This window comes from Dermacentor silvarum, chromosome 3, assembly GCF_013339745.2.
Source record: "Dermacentor silvarum isolate Dsil-2018 chromosome 3, BIME_Dsil_1.4, whole genome shotgun sequence".
NCBI lineage: Eukaryota > Metazoa > Arthropoda > Arachnida > Ixodida > Ixodidae > Dermacentor > Dermacentor silvarum.
The window spans coordinates 163,777,860-163,788,886 of record NC_051156.1 but is presented as its reverse complement, the minus strand read 5'-3'; the positions used below and the strand labels follow the sequence as shown (position 1 = coordinate 163,788,886).

Below are 11,027 nucleotides of genomic sequence, written 5' to 3'. Positions count from 1 at the left end.
TTTCGTGCAGGTGCGGTCCGCAACTTGTGCATAGCCTTATTGCTCATTTTATACTTGATTTTACGGCCGGATGCGCACCATACATTAATGCAACAGACCTGGGGACAAAGCCATAAAGGCACCTGCACGTCAGGCTTCTTTTATTTTGTCTTTGTTTTATATCCCTCGCACATCCTGTGCGTTCCTTCTCAATGCCCCCTCCCCCTTTCACCCTCCGTCACCAGGCACGGCACTGTAAGGACAGAAAGCTATTCGTGGAACAAATTTTCGCACATTTTCTTTTTCGCCATTATCTGACATGCGTGGGTTCCAACTTGGTGCAGCACACGAAGAAGCGAGCAGCTGTTCTGCTTTTTCCGCAGGAACACGACACCTACCGATGAAGAAAGTATACCAGCTATTTTGTTTCACTGGTTAACGTACATCGTCCGCACACATATTGGTGGACAACAGTGCAAGTACCATTAATCTTTTCTCTTGACATCCCCCAGCTCTTAGTACCAACAGGAGAAGGTAAGTTCGTCATCATCACTTGTTGCTCCCGAAACAGGCCGTTTGAAATATTAGATACAATTTTCACGAACCAATGGAGCAATTCACACATTTCATTGTTTAGTACAGCAAACTCATCAATGATGTTTTTTGCGTCTTTGCATAGGGCTCGTGTACTTTCCATTGGTAACGCTCAGTTTCAGTGAAAAATAGTCGCAGCAATGACGTAGCACTTCCTCTTGCATTTACACTTTTAACACCAGCAGGCTTTGCGAAGGTATCATTCATGCAAAACGGTTATCTCAATTGTGGCGGCCTTTTCCTCTATTGCTTCTTGCTGACAAAACGCAGCAATAATTGACGTTTATGGAACCTAAGTTTGTGCATATAAACACGGCAAGTAATTGGTGCAAGTGAAGTGCTTTTTTTGCAGCACTGATGTATACTTTCATCCTTTTGCCCATATACTGTAAGGAAATGTGCGTATTCAGCGTGAATATGCACTTTTCAGCTATATCCATATCTGAAAAGAGCTGTAATCAGAAACAAACATATAATAATCAGAAACAAACATATCTTTCTTGTGCCACCATAGCTTTCTTTCTTTTACGTTGTTGTGCAGTGCATATAAAAATTGGCATTTGATAGTGTATGCATAAACATAAGCAATGCGCTGATATATAGCTTAACTACCCGTTGTAGTTACGTTACTTAAACATCGTGGGTTTCGAAGAATCTCAAACCAGTCCTTAGCAACAACACGAGACAAAGAGTGCAGTGATGACAATCACTCACTGCTTCATCTGGCTCCTTTTGCGAGGGCGTACGTTCCATTCACTACTCCCGAGATATTGTAGAAGTCTCTCATTAGTTTGTGTATCTGGCTACACAAGATCATTTCTCAATGACATTGAAGATTCCATCGCTAGTGGTTACCTGGGCAGTGTGATTCTTCTCCATTTCTTGTTCTGTGCGTATGACACTGCTGACACTAGGCGTCTTTCTGTAGGAGTGTAGTTTCTGTAGGCGTGTAACTGCTTAAGCTTTATCGGAATCGGCAATGGCTCATTCGATAGGCTACTGACACCTGATATATCAGCTCTGTAAAAACAAAATGTGAATTCAAGTTGTAAAAGCCACAGCGTCAGCGGAGCAGCTGCTTGTCACAAATGCGACGCTTCTTTTAGAGTACACGTACTCTAGGTACTTCCAACTTGTCTTCTTCCGGAGGGGGCACGAGCTCAAGAGTACGTCAACTTCACCCTGTGGAAAAGGAGAAACTGCCGTGTCGTTAATTTTTGTGTACTGCAGCGCGTCATATAGTGGTTGAAATGTAGCTGTTTACTCTATGCCAGCTGGTTAGAGTAACTGCACTGGTGCTGATTTTATTATATTGCATCAGTTTGAGGCGTTTTCGCTGCTGCTGCTTGTATAATAGATCAGCAACTAAAAGGTAATTTCACCAATTACATGTGTAGGGACGTGCAAGTTTAAAGGATTGCAACTATGCCTACGTACGTGGCAGTACTCATTTCGCGCTATGCACGGCATTGTGCATACGTTAAAAGATTAAAAAGCCAGCCTCAGCTACCGTAAAACTTTCTCAAGTATATAAAATAGAACATCTTTGCACTTGCAATGTCAAAAACCTGATTTTATTGACTATTCTTCTACAAGCAAGGGTAAAGGTGCATCAAGCTCATAAATCTTCCAAAAGGCAGTTGAAATGCTGTAAAATAACACATAGCTATCACGGAAATCAATCAAAATGTTACGTGAGTAAAAAACAAGCACATATAATGAATGATTTGCCCGTTTAGTTGAACTCGGACCAAGTTCTAGTAACGCAGATATACTGAATAACGAAGGCCCAATACAAATTGACCAACAAATTCAGCCACTGGCAATTCAAGTCGCTTGCAAGCAAACAAAAATTAGCTTCAATCTGCTGGTGATTCAGACATAACAGCGGTTGGATACGTGCAATACTGGCGAGGAACCTGCAAAAGGATTTCAACAAACAGCTACTGTAGGTCGAAAGCTTTGTTTTGCCGACTCACACTTTAGAACAAAAAGCAGAATATTAAATCGAAGCAAAATTATATTTTTAAAAGGAATCCAGGAGACACGTCTGCAAAGTTCGACCAAAAATATAAACGCGACAGCGTTAACACCCCAAGTCGCAGAAAATCCGGCGTGGTTAGGTTAGGCAGAAATAATCATGCCGAACCACATCATCCCGAACCACCCCGACCGGGCGGGCCCTTCGCGCGGCGCAAGGCGTTAGTGAACACAAATTAAGTTTCTCAAACAAACTCCGTCAGAAAAATTGTACATTACGACTTACCCACAATGTATAGACGTGATAGCGTCTGATTTCAATCTGAATATACGAGAAAAAATCCTGATATGCAGCCAGGGATCTTTGAATGCTATCGCGTCCCACTCTTAAACGCGAAGCTTAAGCGTCCTCCAATTCTGATGGGGTTTCGCTGTACTTTGGTTCTAGGCAACATTGAGGGGAATGAGGGGAAACTGTCAGAAAGGAAGCAACTGGGAAAGATTTCTTTTAAACGCAACAGTCCATGTCAATTGCAAGAACTAAGTAACTAGAGACGAAATATAATGTTAGCGGAAGTGCTTTAATCTGTATTTAATAATTTGTGTGTGTAACGCACGTCCGCTGCCTGCACAGGCCCAGGTAAAATGTTTTTATAACTCTGATGACTTCAATATGCTGATTTGAACATACAATGATTGCCATGTTAATTCATTAGCAGTAAGTTAACCTATTCGTGCTATATTCTTGCCATCAACTTTTGTTCATTTATTCACACTAACACAAGCACATTATTTCATGCCAAGCGTGTTAACATATTTATGTTTTTTTTTCTGCTGCCCATGATCAGACGCAGAAAGGCACTCGATTGAAGATGCTTTGGGGCTCCCTATTTCTAATCCTCCCAGCAGTGATTTTCACCGCACTGGGTAAGTTTTCCATGCATGCTAACGGGTTTTACAGGCACTTACTGAAAGCGTTGTTCAAGTATGGCCAAATGGTCTTGCGCATTTAAACGTACAGCCCATAACGCTCGCAACATAGTTCCAATTCATCGTCAATGTGTAGTACGTGTCTGCTTTCTTTAATGTTCCCACTACAAAAACTAAATTATGGGGTTTTACATGCCAAAACCACGAATTGATTATGAGGCACGCCGTAGTGGGGGGCTCCGGAAAATTTGGAACACCTGGGGTTCTTTACCGTGCACCTAAATCTAAGTACACGGGCGTTTTCGCATTTCGCCCCCATCGAAACGCGGCCGCCATGGCCGGGATTTGATCCCGCGACCTCGTGCTTCGCAGCCCAACACCATAGTCACTAAGCAACTACGGCGGGTAAAGTTCCCACTACCGTGAATGCGACGCCAGTCTTAAAAGCATGTATAAAGAGCAGGACAGCTGTGGAACGTCCACGGCGCCAATGGGATTGCCATGAGCTCTCACCTGTGGCTTTTTTCCGGCATTTCACCCAACGGAAATGGCACGTGCGCGCAAGGTCGGGGGAATTGGTCGAGGTTCGCCAGGAAAAATATACGGAAAGACTCGAGCTTCCTGCATATAACGCAAACACGTGCGCTATTATTTTTTTTTTCGTGGCATTGGCATATTTCACCAGCACAACCTATTACGTCGATACCAGCAGAATTATCTCACCTGTGCATACCGTGATCATACTTTATCGTGTCCTTTTTATGGACAACGTTTTTCGTACCGGGTATGTCACCGTATGCCTGTTTGTGGCCTCCTTCGTAGGCTGATCCCGAAGGCAATGCCGTCTAAAGCCATTCCCGCCGGATATGGCAGTGTAAAAATTGGGCCGATCCCGAAGGATAGCGCAGTTAAATACCTTTAAGGCAGTCCGACGCTCTCGCTGCGTTGCGTGCGTGAGTGTGGTGTGTGTGTTGTGTGTGCATCGCGTGTGTGTGATGTGTGTGTGTGTGTGTGCGCGCGTGTGTGTGTGCGAGAGCTTCAAAATGTACATTTCTACTCGTTGTTCAATCGCCAGTTTAGAAGTATTATTCCAATTTACGTTAATTGGCGCCTCTATATTCTGACTTCGTATACCAGGTGAAACCATTGTTGTCCAACCGGAAACATCGGATTCGTCTAATGTAGTAGTCCCATCATCAGGCTCTGCGTCCACAATTGTCATCAAAAAAGAGCCACCGAAAGGTATACAAGTGCCTGTTTCAGCCACCGCCTTTTCGCTTGTCCTTGTTTCACAGTTACGCGAAATCGGTAGTGTACGAGCTGTCCTTTCGCGAGAAGACGACCATATTTCATAGCTATGTAATGTGTTTGTTATTTTTTCTTTGAAGATTTTTATAGACGCCTAAAATTCTCACTCGAATTGCTTCATTAAATATTAAAAACCTGCGCAGGCGGACACCACTTGCTGGAAGAACCAAAGCTTGTTGTTTACTAACTAATCGAATTCCAGTAATTACCTTCCTTATGTTGCAGTTTACGGCAAGTAAATTGACTCTCTTTAAATTGCAGATTTGAAGAAAATCATCGAGAAAGTCTAGTTCCGTGCTTCAACGTTCCTAGAGGTCTGGTAGACGAAACATAACTGGCGTCGAAATATTCGTTCCATTGGCGAGATAACGCACGTGGCACCGCGAAGCGCGGCTCGCCCATGAACCCCTATGTGACGTAGAAGGCTGGCGTAAAATGAAACTGCTGTCGCGCTTCTCTCTTTCCACCATCTGGTGCCGAATGGCGCTTTGCACAGCTCCCGATGCAATGCAAAGTCACGTCAGCAGCCCGGGGCGAGAAGGACCGCTTTATGGTGCCGTATAGCCAAGCTTCATTTTATGCCGTCCTGTTACGTCACATGGGGATATGCACCGCAAGCTCCGCTTCACAGTGCTGCCTATGTAATCAAGTAAACTGAAAGAATAACTTAACGGTAGTTATTTCAGTTTGATTTCGAGTTTTTTTTTTTCAAACTGGAAACGCGTAAATATGCTTCATGAAAATCCGCTTGAGCTTTGTATTATAAGTTTGTGCCGAGAATTTTGCAAGAAGTCGACGAGGGTGGCGATAGGGCTTGCTCGTTACTTATCATGGAATGGTACCGGGTATAGCGCAACAAAACACAGACACAAGAAACGACAGACGGACGCAGGCGCCAACCATCAACGACGAAATTTTAACTCCGGGAATGGTCGCACTTTTATGCCCACAAAACCACGTGAACAGCGATATCAAACCTCTGTTATAGACGACGGCGTGAAGTTAATCTTAAAACGAATGCATCATATAAAACCTAAGATAACCTAAATCATACATTGCATATGAAGTCAGCTCTCAAGGCATGCGCAAATAATTCATTTCTTTCGCGTACAATGACAGTGAACATTTGTTTATACATTTGCATACGGCAGAGAGGATGTCCTCGGTTTCTGTGAGCAAATTTCCAGCAGCAGACTGCACGCCTTAATTAAGGAAGCTTGGTATCGGAACCATGTGTTGATGTCGGTGGCGGGAATGCTGCTCAAACAGGAACGATCGAGAAATTGCCCCCGTGAAAATGCGAGAGCTAGTGGCCGTGACTGGGTGAAAACCACCGTGATTCCTTATATTCACCAACTATCGCTTCGCATGAAAAAGATAGGAAGCCAGGGAAACGTGTGGGTTATTTTTTCAGCTCCAAACAAGCTAAACACTCTGTGTAAAACAACGAAACCGATGAAGACAAAAAAGCCGGTCTCTGATAAAAAGCACAAAGATCAATTCGTCGCATGCGCTGTAGGGGCGGTCTATCGCATTCCGCTGTCTTGTGGTATTGATACATAAGTCAAACCGTAAAATGCATCAATGCGCGCTTGAGAGGGCACAGAAACAAAGGGATGAGTGTATCGAGTGACGGTTTTCTGGCGTTTCACTGCAAAACGTCTACACCTCACTTCTTCTAGAAGACACCGCTATTGTAGACAGGAATAAACGGGTGGTGCAAGATTCATAATAGAAATCCGCTAGGAAGTTCATTTTGGTAAATTATATTACTGAGGAATAGATTGCTTTGGTTTTCCTTGCAAATGCTGTCCACCTAGGGTGGTAATTATTCTATAGGGACATGATTCGAGTAAGATGCTCGGCTGGGCTGATTGGCTTGCAGACATCGAGAGTGTTCCGCTCTCTCCTTTCCCACTCCTTTTTTTCCTCATTTTTTGCGCTATATCTTTGTATCAGAATTCGACTAAGGTTTGTGAGCTTTCTTTCGAAAAATGTTCGAAGCAAAAACACACACAATGTGAGTCATAAGTGCCTTCTGACCAATAGCCGTCACACACATTATCCAGTTCATTCGGAGAAAGGAGGAAGAAACTAGGACGAGCCCATTCTACTGCATTTCGTGGGACTTACACCAGCAATCACTTGTACTTGGGGTCAACCATATGAATAGAATGTCCAGTGCCTGAAGTGCATCGCTCCTGTGTCTGTAGTGAATGACATCATCTACTTTGGACGTGACCTGGGACAAAGGCAGTCCGGAAAAGTGTACTTAGGGGTGTGAAGTTGAGAAGTAACCAGCCTGAAGGTTAATAAAGATGACTCATCGACTACACATTTTATAAGTCGATATTGTGGTATCTGCACGAATTTGCCTGTATATAATGCTTATATGTAATTTTTTTTCGAAAGTTTACCCAACGGCACAAACTATTGCATTTCAACATTATGGAGTGTGGCAAACCAGGCGAAATAAAGAGAAGGTTGTAATATTGACAAAACTACATTTCACGTAACATTACATGCGAATTGCATAGTAGAGTGTAACGAAGCATCGCTCTCACATTCATAGGCTCGTTGCATATGTAGCAAAGATGGGCGACTTCTCATTTCGTGCGTGTCGTTGTAAGTGGAAGTGTACAAATGCGTTCTGTAGATATCGAGCAAACATAGCATACATATTGAGTACCATTTCACCTCGGTGTTTGGGGTTTAAACGCGTGCATGTCATTTTCCTCATCGGCCAAACTTGCAGCACCTGATGCCTTTGAAAATTAAGCGGCGCTTTTGACTCTGCAGTCATTTTCCTACTTTTTATATTTTTACTTTCTTCACATAAAGGGAAAATAGCGTCCCTTCTCAGTTCTATATGAGTCACATCTGACACCGTGGCACCATTATTTTTCCTTCCAGTGGTTGTAATTAGCGAAGAACCATCTCCGGTTATCGTGAAAGTTCGATGATGGTCATCGAACCTCGTAGAGACGACTGTGATCCAGCGGCAGCAAGATGACTGCTCTCCGACTGGACAACGCTGCACTTTACGCCAGAACGACAATGAGAACACAAAGCAAGGGCTTATGCACTTCGCGCCTTTGGAGGAAGAGATATTCCACACTATAGTTCTGATAATGGACATGGCGCTTCCTAACTGTGTCTAAAGTTGCCCTGATAATATCGGATTTGCATAAATGCCCAATACTTTATGGCAATTTGACGACAATTGTAGCAACCACCACTACGCACTTCAGCAGCCTCTTCTCTAAAGACAGACCTTGTCGAGCGAGGTGGCTCGGCATGCCTGCCGATCATGCGGCTTCTCCATAATGAATACAGTCCTACTAACATAAACAAATCATATGGTCTATTACTGATTGTCTTTTTGAAAGGAAGGAACCGTATGCCGTGAAATGTGAGAGGAAATTCTTCTTGGATAGTTCTTTGTAAAATGTCCCGAAAATAAAATGCGTAACGACAAAGAATAGAGCAATGTTCTATTTTCTTGGGGTTGGTTGCAAAGTCGACAATTTGTATTCCAGGATCATAGAATCCTTTTTCACGAAACCATGTTTTAACTGGCAGGGTGGAAGTATGCAGCTTAAAAAAAGTTTTCACTGCTGGCATTATACACATTCTACGGACATGGCAAAGAACACTTTGACCAAATAGAGACAGATACGGCTTTCGATACATGGGTGTAGGGAATAGGTATTTACAAATGCTATATTTAGCGATGTTTGATCAACGCTAAACAAATATTCTAGCGTGAATCTGGCTTTTGAGAAGGAATAGTGTCGACAAGTTCTTTCAGGAAGCCCCTAACGGTAGTTCGTGGGCAGTGTGTGTCGTGACAAAAAGAAAAGTGAGGTGTGAAGCAAGATGTTTTCGATTAACCACAAGATGGAATGGATGACGTGCGTTTTTAAGGCAAAAAAATCGCATGACCAATTGTGGCCCTTTTCAAGTGGAAGAAAAAGATTGTCCTGTCTCATGACTTGCCATGATGAACGCCAAATAAAACATGCAAATATTCTATGAAATGCCTGAGCATGCATTCGATAGCAGTGCGCGACCTGCAGAATATAAAGAAGCTTAGAAGTAAGAAATATATTGCACGCCTTCGCTCTTGTGAAACTGGAGAGGTCACGTCCCTTCCGACGGATAGTGGTTATCACGGAGGTCCAGTACGGTCGACTATTACCGAAGTAATCGAGAGGCGCACCAAGATATTGCAGCGAAGTGTCACAGAAACGCAGGGTAGGTTTATTGCTTCAGTAATACTGGGCTTGTCGACGCAGAAGGGAATGTCATCCACATGAGCTAGAACTTTATTTCTACATCTGTGTACATCTGTCCTTTATGCTTGAGTTATAAAGCACGCTTAAGCAAAGCGGTTCCAAGTATACAGTGAAATGTAAGGCGAGAGCGGGACAACTCTGGTGAACGGATGACTGTACCTGTATTATATCTGAGAGGGTAGGTTCAGAATTAACATTGCAAGTGCACTGTCTTTCACAAAGTGATGTACCATTGTATAATGCTTCCCCTAACTCACTATGCCGTAGAAGTTCGGAATAAACAATTGTGCTGAACCTTATCGAAGGCTTTAGCGAGGACAATGTGAACAAGAGCTGCTTGACCCGTGCTGCCTTCTAAGCATTTAAGGACTGAACGTGCGATATGAATATTTGGTTGTATGCAGGCGTCCTCGAATTCGACATGTTTGATGGGCACCTACTAATTATCAATGACTGTCCGAACCTATTCGTAAGTACTCTTGCAAATATTTACAATCGACGTGGCATAACTGTATCGGCCTATATCCGTTTACTCTCTTTAATAATTCATTATCAGTGCTGTTTGGGATTAAGGTTGTGTTGCCCTGATAGAAAGACGGAGGAAGCTCTCCATGCTTTATAGGCTTCTTTAAAAAGCTGCTCAAGAAAACAACACAGAAATTCCTGAAATTTGATTAAAACTCAGCACTAAGGCCATCAGGGCTAAGCGTTTGTTTATCTGCAGAGCTTGAACTGCAAGCTTAATTTCTTCTCGAGTTCTTGGCCCGTCAGCACTGAATCGATCATCTTCTTGTAAGTATGGCATAGGGGAAATAAATATGATAAGCTTTTTCTTCGTAACCATTCTGAAGCCTAACTGCAGTGAAAATATTTTTATAATGATCTTCAAATGTGGTTATTATTTGCGACGTTTCTGTGTTATGGAACCATCAGGTTGAATCTGTTATATCTGCTTAAGCGCATATTGCTTTTCACCACCGCGAGCCCTTGTGTGGTCTCCTCATCTGTGAAACGAGTTGTGCGTGAACGCCACCACGCTCCTCTCTACACTTCCGTCTCATATTTCTGTATCTGTGCTCGCAATGTATTATCTCATCGTTATACAACCCTGGCTCCTGGCTTTCAAAAGCGTGCAGCTTGTTAAGATCATGCAGGTGATTTTTGCTGCTCCATGGTTGTAGCTGACTAAGGTGGGCCTAGTGCGTGCCTGATGCCCACTGTAACGTGGTCACAGAGACGCGCTCATGCCACTGCTCGCGCGTCGCCATCGTCGTCTCTTCCACGCTGGCAGGCTTTCGCCTTCGTGTTTTACAAATGTGTAACGCTTCATTAATTATTGGTATCCTATTTCAAGTGGGGCAGTGACAAATGGTTACCCTAGCCTGCTTGCATGAGTTAATCAGCTTTCATACATGCTCAGTTGGTCTAGCAATACATACCCATAATCGTTTTTTTTTTCTTTTCCTTAAATCTTTATACCTACCTTCTGCAGCTACTCATGTTTGTAACGAATCGGCTCATATCTTCCCTACTCAATATCTTCCCTGCTATTTTCCACCATACTTTAAACGTCTATTGCATATATCGAACTGACCACTTGTTGCTACCAGCCATTCTGAATCATAGCATTATAGAAGGTGCACGTTAATTAGGATCTCGCTGGGGGAATACTTTCGCCATTCCATTAGAATCTCCTGATTTTCGCTACAGCAGGGGAGCACACTGTTTCATCTTGTAGCGAATATTTGCTCAGGTATTTTTTATTCGATAGGCAACTAGTCAGCCTCAGATAGCAAGGCACTGCCCTCTGTTATATCGTGTACACTTTCCTTTCTCCATTTCTTTCTTGCCATACTAGTAAATCTCCATGGTAATTTAGTTTCCACCTTTACATCCATTTTACGTCTCTGCTTCTCTCACTCGCCTATTGATGACCTC

At 43.2% G+C, this 11,027-nt stretch overlaps 1 long non-coding RNA gene across 1 annotated transcript; it reads left to right on the top strand.

Moving 5' to 3' along the window:
• Positions 1 to 281: 281 nt before the first annotated feature.
• Positions 282 to 7,902, top strand: LOC119444093 (uncharacterized). Its single transcript, XR_005190453.2, has 4 exons — positions 282 to 513; positions 3,402 to 3,480; positions 4,621 to 4,725; positions 7,705 to 7,902. It is a non-coding gene; the product is annotated as an uncharacterized LOC119444093 (long non-coding RNA).
• The last annotated feature ends 3,125 nt before the right edge of the window (positions 7,903 to 11,027 follow it).